Raw genomic sequence first — 10,203 nt, 5'->3', positions numbered from 1 at the left:
TCCCCGGTCAAACGTCATACTGGGAATTCTGCCATATCAGTCTCACGCATTCTCGAATGAACACTTAAAACATGAAAACTCTAGATGTGTAAAAAAAATGCACACATAATACAAAACAACATGCGGACATATTATTATAGACTCAAACACTATGGATACAAATTCAACAAAATATATACGGAACACTAGTTGAACTTAACTTCATAGATTGTACATGTTAGGCATACAGACCAGCAAAGTATACAAACAGCAAAATCACCACCACAGTTGGTGAACTTCAAGCATTCAAAGGCTCTTTGTGGAACAGGACAGTTTGATATATGCCACTTCGGGTTCCACTCCGGGATTGTTTAATACATTCAATTTAAAATAGCAAAACCAGATGTGCCCAAGATTAAATGACAGCCATTTTGAACACCTGTGGCAATTATGCACTGTTTGATTACATATTACAATTTGATGCATTCTAAAAAGTTTAAGACCGGAAACAAGTATAACGCCTTGCCAACTGAGGAGATAAAAAAAAAGTCATTTGTATCAATGTGCACATTTTAAGATGACAACGTTGGATCTTACCTGCCGTAGAGGTGCTACAGGGGTGTCAGTTGTGGCAACGATTTCGGGCTCCGGTTCAGTCGGTGTACCTGTGTTAAGCAAAGTATGCTAGCACAATACATCACCGTGACTCTTTTGCTTAGCTTTTATTTCTTTCTTATTTCTTCGTTCTTTCAAGATTAACGTCCAAATAAAAAGCTAAATGCAGTTGTTGAGAGGATTAATGCGATTTTGTACATATCCTTTTCTGAGATATTTGCACTTGAATGTGCTCTATCGTCAATTTTCTTCGTAGCTCATATCCAACAACAACAACAACAACAACAACAACAACAACAACAACAACAACAACAACAACAACAACAAATCGACGTAAGTTTGCCAAGTTGGAATGAGAATAGACTGTTCACGATTTTTCCCAGTTGTTACGGGAACAGTGACGAAACCTCAAATTTGCACCTCTTCGCTCAGTGACATACCCCCTTAACTGTCAGGATGGACATGTGCAGCATGTCCCTGCCGCTTGCAGTTCAAAGTCTTTAGTGTCATGAGGGCTTACTATAAAGATCTCAGTGCCGATAGAGCAGTCACACACACACTAACTACTTGTAGCTATGAAATCATAGTGGAGGTTAATGCGGATTTACTAACTGTGTTATTGTAAACAAATCCAGGATATCTTGAGCTATTAAGGATAAGGACTGTAGTCACGACAAATATCATTAGTGAAATCACTTTGTTCCCATGTTTTTCAGATCCGCTCACCTTTCAGTCGAATTTCAGCATCAAATCCGTCTCCGATGTATCTCTCATATCGGCCGAGCAGGTAAACCGTTGCTCCTCCAACCACTTGAAATAAAAGGCGGAACTTCGTAGTCAACCCTGCTGGTAAACTCTTCGCCTCTGAGGCCCACTGTCGAACTTGGGACGCCAGCGGGTCGTCGTAAATGCCGACCTTCTCGTTCAAGACTTCGATCCTGCGCCACGTGATTTCGATCGCCCTATCAGGCGGCGCAAAGAAGCGCCAGTAGCACGACACTCTTCCGTACTTTGTGCTTCCGGCGTTGTTGAACGGGGAACCGATGTAAATGACGGGCGTGGAGTCAGTGACGTCGACAGTTCCACCACATGATGTCGGCTGTGGAAGAGCCGTATCATCTGTTTGGAAATAAAAACAGAGATTCGGCGTGATGTGCATTGATTTCTTTATTGTCACACATACCACTGTATATTGTACTGGCATTGGAAGTCGTACTGTTGTATAAGTTGTCCGCTCATTAGTTTCTCCTTTAGATAGTTATTAAAGTACAATCGTACACACTAATGGATGATGACAACTAAGAATGCAATTTTTGTTTTATAAACTTAGAAAAAAAAACACATCCACGCACACATGGTCGTATCCTACTTCCTTTGATCCTTTGATACATTGAAGCTGCTCTTTTTGATATCACAAAGTGGTATTTGTGATATCAGGAAATAATGTTAAATGCTAAAAAGGCTTGCCATAAGTACGACGATAATATCGCAACAGAGAAAAAAAATGGTTTAGAGGATTTTCTTTCTTGCTTTTTTTTTTAAATGGTGGAAGTTCCTTGCCTTGAAGTTATAGGTACATATCTCGGGAATTAGTGAAGGGTGGGGGTATTGCCCCCCTGCCCCTGCCCCTCCCCCCCCCCCCCCCCCCCCCCGCTCCTCCCCATCGACGTTCCCGGCAAAGACACATACAACATGATATCATATATATGCTCCAGTCGCGTTGTAGGAATGTAAAACTGTGATATTTTATAACTTCTTTTGACTGAAAGTCATGCATTCTTGTTGTTCAGTGACTTCCTCTGTTTTGTTTTGTGTGTGTGTGTGTGTGTGTGTGTGTGTGTTTAGAAAGTCTGCCTTACAGTAAAAACGTTGATCTATAAGTCAGTATAAGATCGCATCGTGTAATCTCCTGTCATTTCCAGCACTTACGAAAGCTGAATCAAACCTATCCCAACTGTTAATTGATACAAAGTTACAAATGGTAGTCATCATAGTTTTAATAGTGATAAACTGATGATAATTATACGGAAAAACTAGACTTTTCACTTTGATAAACTCATTAGCATTGTTGTTCGTAACAATATTGTTATCTTAAAAGTGCCGTTATCATTACAGTGACAGTAATCATAACAAGTTTTGATTTTGCAATAATTTTTTTTTTTTTGTTGTTTCAGTCAATCAGCTGCAACAATTATTTTCAGTAGATATCATGGTCCTTACTCATTAGGTTTGGTACTGTCAAGTTTGCTGTGTTTTTAACTACACTTCCTTCTTTTGGGCTCCTTCCATTTCTACCACGTGTACGTATGAAATCATTGTTGACGATTCTTGCGACTCACCTACAACTGACACGGTTAGAGTGAATCCTCGCTTGTTGTCCCATCGCTCAGATAAGTCATCGTAAAATATCGTCACTCCGCCCTGAATGAGACAAAAGGGTGTATATCTGCCCTGACTTCGTTATTCAGTATGGTAGCGAGATATGATTCGTCGGTGGAGGCTGGATGGTCGAAGATTTTCAGATATTCGTCGTTTGTCACGATCTCCCCGTACATCACTTCCACCTGTTTCCCTGGGGGCGCACTAACCATCCACAGGCAGTCAAACTCCACTCCGGACGGTGGGTCCTGTGCCTCAAAGTACGGAGTGGTGATCGTCCTGGTCGGCTCCGTATCCGTTAGCGTGATGTTCTCACCGCAGGGGAGCGTGTACTGACCTAGATCAGAGAGTGTCAAGTCATAGCCAGCATGCCTTCAACATTTATAAACTCCATTTTTTATCATGTCAAAGACTTTTACATCATTTATTGTAAGGGTCGGTTTGGTTCGATACGAATACTTTGAGTACAATGCACACCTTTCTTAAAGGGGAAATCAAGTCCATTTATAAGATAAGTCTGATAAAAAAGAGTAAAGTCTTACGAGTTCAACGGTAAAAAAAAAAATTACTGAAATAGGATGAAAAATAAGAAAGTTATGACATTGTTAAGATTTGCTAATTTCTGTACAGTGGATATGAATATGCAAATGAGTGAGCTAACCTTGTCATAACCTCACAATTTTCCATTGATCGTGTACAAAAAAAAAAATGACGAAAATTCAATGTTTATGTCATTGAAATCTGAAACATGATGTTATTCCTGATTGAATAACTTCAGTATGATCAGCTGATGATAGTGAACAGTTGGATATACAAGGATTTGAGCCTTGGGCATAAATGTGTTTGAATGAAAAACTGGGAATTTCACAATTTTATGTACAAACTATATGGTAGTTGTGAGGGGATGACATGCTCACTTTGCTATTCCCATATTCGTATTGACCGTTCTAGAACTGTTTCCTGAAAAAAAAAAAATAGCGAAACTTCGAAATGTCATAACTTCCTTATTCTTACCCGATTTCGATCAAAATTATACCGTTGAACTTGAAATATTTAACTCCTTCTTATCAGATTAACTTATACTTGGACTGGATTTCCCCTTTAAAACAACATCTGCAGAATATCATGAACCTCAGCCAGACAACAAGTTTGGGTTGCTATTAACAGTTCTTATGAAGGCACGCGTAGTCACATAATTATATTTTTAAAAGTACACCATCTAGTGATATGAAAAAGAATGCAAGTGTTAAAAGATGGTGTCCATCTCAATTCTTAACATTGTACACAAGGGAACAGATCGGATTTTCAACCAGTAACAGATGGCAGCAGATAAGATCAGTATGATTACACTCTATGACAACATTCGCAATCAATATGCTTTAATATGACAATACGTTTTTCCCCTATCTGTTGATTTGTTGATTTCAGGCTTTCAGTCTCCCCAAAACAAAACAAAACAAAACAAAACAAAACAAACAAAAATGTCATTGAAGTTCAGATGCGGTCAGGTGTATTATGATAACGTACATATCAACACAATGTCCCGAATTCACGAAGGTGGTACAAATGAAACCATGGTTTAAACCATGAACAAAACAAAACCATGGAGCGCCAAGTGTTGCATTGGAAATATTTCGTTACGAAATCAGTCATTTCGTCGATGAAATAAATATTTTGTAACGAAATGACAACATTTTTGTAAGTAAATGAACATTTACGAAATGATAATTTCATTAACGAAGCGGTCATTTTGTCGACGAAATGACCAATTTCGTAACGAAATATTCCGTGCTACACTTGGCGCTCCATGGTTTTTGTCCATGGTTTAAACCATGGTTTCATTTGTACCACCTTCGTGAATTCGGCCATTGGGTCCAAGCAGTTATCATAAGAGGTTTCAATTTATCATCTCTTCCATACAAATCAAGCAATATTTTGCTACTGTCTCGGCACAAATATCTGTGACTTTATCAGGCTGACAGCAATCTTGAAATAATCATTATACACATGCATATACACACACACACACACACACACTTATATATGTATATATATATATATATATATATATATATATATATATATATATATACATAGATATATATATGATAAAAATCTTAAACGGCATTAAGATGCTTCATCCTGGCGGAAAAGCGTATGTTTTAGAAACAAGACAATGTACTATGTAATATCTAAATTGGATGATCTTACCCAAGATGACGGGCACAGCAAAAAGTACCAGACTGATTCTATGAGCTAACGAGAGACCCATGCTTAAAGCCGATAAATCTCAGTCCAGTATCCAACTTCGTCGTTTTTAAAACGAGTCAGATCGCAACACAGACGGCATTGGCTAAAATGTCTCCAAAATCCTCGTTTTATATATTGGATGGAAGCCAGGTTTTGTTTAAAACCTAGGAGTGGGATGGGGGGGGGGGGAGAATCAGTTTGTAGGGAATGATAGTGAAAGGAGAAATGCTTACCAATGATAATTTAAGGGTCACAAAAGGGAAAAGGGTGTTAAAGCGTGTAATTGAGAGGAGAAAAATGTAAAACGAAACGCGGAAACTCGTCCCTATGATGTAATTTGTCTCTTTGCTATGCTTTAACATGAAGCATAAAAAAGTGCGGAGCGTGGCTTTAAGCAGGAAAAGTGCACAGATGCATGCATCCAAGTTCCAATCTGACGATTACATTAGAATAGTACAGGTAAACGGTAAATTTACTTTTGGTGAGATATTAATTTTTCCACGTCACCCTGACTGCAACAATTTGCTTTCAGAGAGGAAATCCTAATGAAGTATGTCCACCAAGTAATCTAAATTCAAGTGCTCTTCGGAACAGACAACAAACTAAATGAAAGTTATTTGTAACAATATCACAGGATCATCAAATTCAATAAATAGTGATTTATCCATTGATATTATCATTATTGTTATTATTATTATTTTCATTATTATTATTATTATTATTATTATTATTATTATTATTATTATCAATATTATTATTATCATTGTTATTACAAAAGGTTTATAGAGGAATTTAATAATATTCCTACGTTGATGCTTTGGTATGATGACATCACAAATGGTGTTGCGTATAATGATCTTCATATTTACCGTATCCGGGCAATTACCCCCAGAGGGCAATTACCCATCGGCTAAATACTGGTTAGTGGTAAGATTAGAGTTAAGATTAGGGTTAGGGTTGGATTTAGTGTTAGGAGTTTGGGCTATGGTTAGGATTAGTTTCAGGATTAGGATTAGGATTAGGGGCAGGGGAAGGGTCCGGGGTAATTGCCCAGGGGGTAATTGCCCTAGACCCCATATTTACATAATTAAGAAATGAGGACGGATCATACTAGTTTTCCTTTTGATTCAAGGCAAAATTCACAAACCTAATGACACGAATGAATGACTGCACCTCATTACGTCAGCATCCCTACACAAAGCGTTCAGCAAGATAAAGTTATGAAACCAAGCCAACAGGGGGCATAGTCAATGTCTGCACGGTTAACTACCTGAAGCCCCCTTTAAACTAGTTTTTTTTTTTTTTCATTTGCAATGATGATTCTGTACTAATGCCAAACATGAAGATTTTGAGTAGACACACACACACACACACACACGCACACACACACACACACACACACACACACATATATATATATATATATATATATATATATATATATATATATATATATAACCACTGTATATATGCGTCATTGGTCTCCATGTCCTGTTTTCTGTACTACATAAAAGTCTTCCGTTTTCCTTGTGTCACTTTACTCTTAGGATTGGTTGGATATTTATTTGTATTTTACAGCAATAATGTAAACCTTCATTACCAAATTAACATCAATCCTCAGTAGGTTTTGTATAAGCCTTATGGATACAGCAGGTCATTCAACATTACTTGAAAATCAAAGATTTGAAGAAAAAAGAAGTCATTTTGATAGTGGACAAAAAAAAAACACCCAATAGATCACTTGAATTTTACTCAAAAGATCTTAAAACGCCCAATTATTCTTGTGTTGGTGTGTGTTTGGGTGCGTAGATGTGTGTTTGTGTGTGTGTGTGATTCCGTAGAGGGTGCTACAGGGGTGTCAGTTTTGGCAATCCGTCAATTTTCTTCGTAGCTCATATCCACAAAAAATAAATAAATAAAAAAAAATCGACGTAAGTTTGCCAAGTTGGAATGAGAATAGACTGTTTACGATTTTTCCCCAGTTGTTACCGGAACCGTGACGAAACCTCAAATTTGCACCTCTTCGCTCAGTGACATACCCCCTTAACTGTCAGGATGCAGTTCAAAGTCTTCAGTGTCGTAAGGGCTTACTAGATCTCAGTGCAATAATAGAGCAGTCACACACACACACACACACACACACACACACACACACACACATACTACTTGTAGCTATGAAATTCTAGTGGAGGTTAATGCGGACTTACTAACTGTGTTATTGTAAACAAATTCCAGGATGTCTTTAGCTATTAAGGATAAGGAGTGTAGTCACGACAAATATCATTGGTGAAATCACTTTGTTCCCAATGTTTTTCAGATCCGCTCACCTTTCAGTCGAATTTCAGCAAATCCGTCTCCGATATATCTCTCATATCGGCCGATCAGGTAAGACACATACAACATGAAATCATATATATGTTCCAGTCACGTTGTAGGAATGTAAAACTGTGATATTTTATAACTTCTTTTGACTGAAAGTCATGCCTTCCTGTTGTTCCGTGACTTCCTCTGTTTTTTTTTTTTTTTTTTTTTTTTTTTTTTTTTGGTGTGTTTAGGATGTCGGCCTTACAGTAAAAATGTTGATCTATAAGTCAGTATAAGATCTGAAGATCACATCGTGTAATTTCCTCTCATTTCCAGCACTTACGAAAGCTGAATCAAACCTATCCCACTTGTTAAATGATACAAAGTTACAAATGATAGTCATCATAGTTGTAATAGTGATAAACTGATGATAATTATGAGGAAAAAACTAGACTTTTCACTTTGATACACTCATTAGTATTGTTGTTCGTAACATTATTGTTATCTTTAAAAGTGCCGTTATCATTATAGTGACAGTAATCACAACAAGTTTGGTTTTGCAATAATTTTGTTGTTGTTGTTGTTGTTGTTTCAGTCAATCAGCTGCAACAATTATTTTCAGTAGATATCATGGTCCTTACTCATTAGGTTTGGTATTGTCAAGTTTGCTGTGTTTTTAACTACACTTCCTTCTTTTGGACTCCTTCCATTTCTACCACGTGTACGTATGAAATCATTGTTGACGATTCTTGCGACTCACCTACAACTGACACGGTTAGAGTGAATCCTCGCTTGTTGTCCCATCGCGCAGATATGTCGTCGTAAAATATCGTCACTCCGCCCCTGAATGAGACAAAAGGGGGTATATCCTCTGCCCTAACGTCGTTAGTCAGTATGGTAGCGAGATATGATCCGTCGGTGGAGGCTGGATGGTCGAAGATTTTCAGATATTCGTCGTTTGTCACGATCTCCCCGAACGTCACTTCCACCTGCTTCCCTGGGGGCGCACTAACCATCCACAGGCAGTCAAACTCCACTCCGGACGGTGGGTCCTGTGCCTCAAAGTACGGAGTGGCGATCGTCCTAGTCGGCTCCGTATCCGTTAGCGTGATGTTCTCACCGCAGGGGAGCGTGTACTGACCTAGATCAGAGAGTGTCAAGTCATAGCCAGCATGCCTTCAACATTTATAAACTCCATTTTTTATCATGTCAAAGACTTTTACATCAGTTATTGTAAGGGTCGGTTTGGTTCGATACGAATACAATGCACACATTTCTTAAAAGGGAAATCCAGTCCACATATAAGATAAGTCTGATAAAAAAAAGAGTAAAATCTTATGAGTTCAACGGTAAAAACAAAATTACTGAAATCGGATGAAAAATAAGGAAGTTATGACATTGTTAAGATTTGCTAATTTCTGCAAAACAGTTCTTGTACAGTGGATATGAATATGCAAATGAGTGAGACTAACCTTGTCATAACCTCACAATTTTCCATTGATCGTGTACAAAAAAAAAATGACAAAAATTCAATGTTGATGTCATTGAAATCTGAAACATGATGTTATTCCTGATTGAATAACTTCAATATGATAGTGAACAGTTGGATATACCAGGATTTGAGCCTTGGGCATAATTGCGTTTGAATGAAAAACTGGGAATTTCACAATTATATGTAAAAACTATATGGTAAGTTGTGAGGGGATGACATGCTCACTTTGCTATTCGCATATTCATATTGACCGTTCAAGAACTGTTTCCCGAAAAAAAAAAAATAGCGAAACTTCGAAATGTCATAACTTCCTTATTCTGACCCGATTTCGATCAAAATTATACCGTTGAACCTGAAATATTTTACTCCTACTTATCAGACTAACTTATACTTGGACTGGATTTCCCCTTTAAAACAACATCTGCAGAGCATCATGAACCTCAGCAAGTCGGACAACAAGTTTGGTTGCTATTAACAGTTCTTATGAAGGCACACGTAGTCACATAATTCTATTTTTAAAAGTACACCATCTAGTGATATTGAAAAAGAATGCAGGTGTTAAAAGATGACGTCCATCTCAATTCTTAACATTGTACACAAGGGAATAGATCGGATTTTCAACCAGTAACAGATAGCTGCAGATAAAATCAGTATGATTACACTCTATGACAACATTCGCAATCAATATGCTTATGACAATACGTTTTTCCCCTATCTGTTGATTTGTTGATTTCAGGCTTTCAGTCTCCCCAAAACAAAACAAAACAAAACAAAACAGAAATGTCAATTGAAGTTCAGATGCGGTCAGGTGTATATGATAACGTACATATCAACACAATGGGTCCAAGCAGTTATCATAAGAGGTTTCAATTTATCAGCTCTTCCATACAAATCAAGCAATATTTTGCTACTGTCTCGGCACAAATATCTGTGACTTTATCAGGCTGACAGCAATCTTGAAATAATCATTATATACATACACACACACACACACACACACATATATATATATATATATATATATATATATATATACATATATATATATATATATATATATATATATATATATATATATATATATATATATATATATATATATATATATATATATATATATATATATATATATATATATATATATATATATATATATATATATATAACGGCATTAAAATGCTTCA

Source organism: Diadema setosum, chromosome 19 (assembly GCF_964275005.1).
Source record: "Diadema setosum chromosome 19, eeDiaSeto1, whole genome shotgun sequence".
Taxonomy (NCBI): domain Eukaryota; kingdom Metazoa; phylum Echinodermata; class Echinoidea; order Diadematoida; family Diadematidae; genus Diadema; species Diadema setosum.
Note: the sequence above shows the minus strand (reverse complement) of the source record.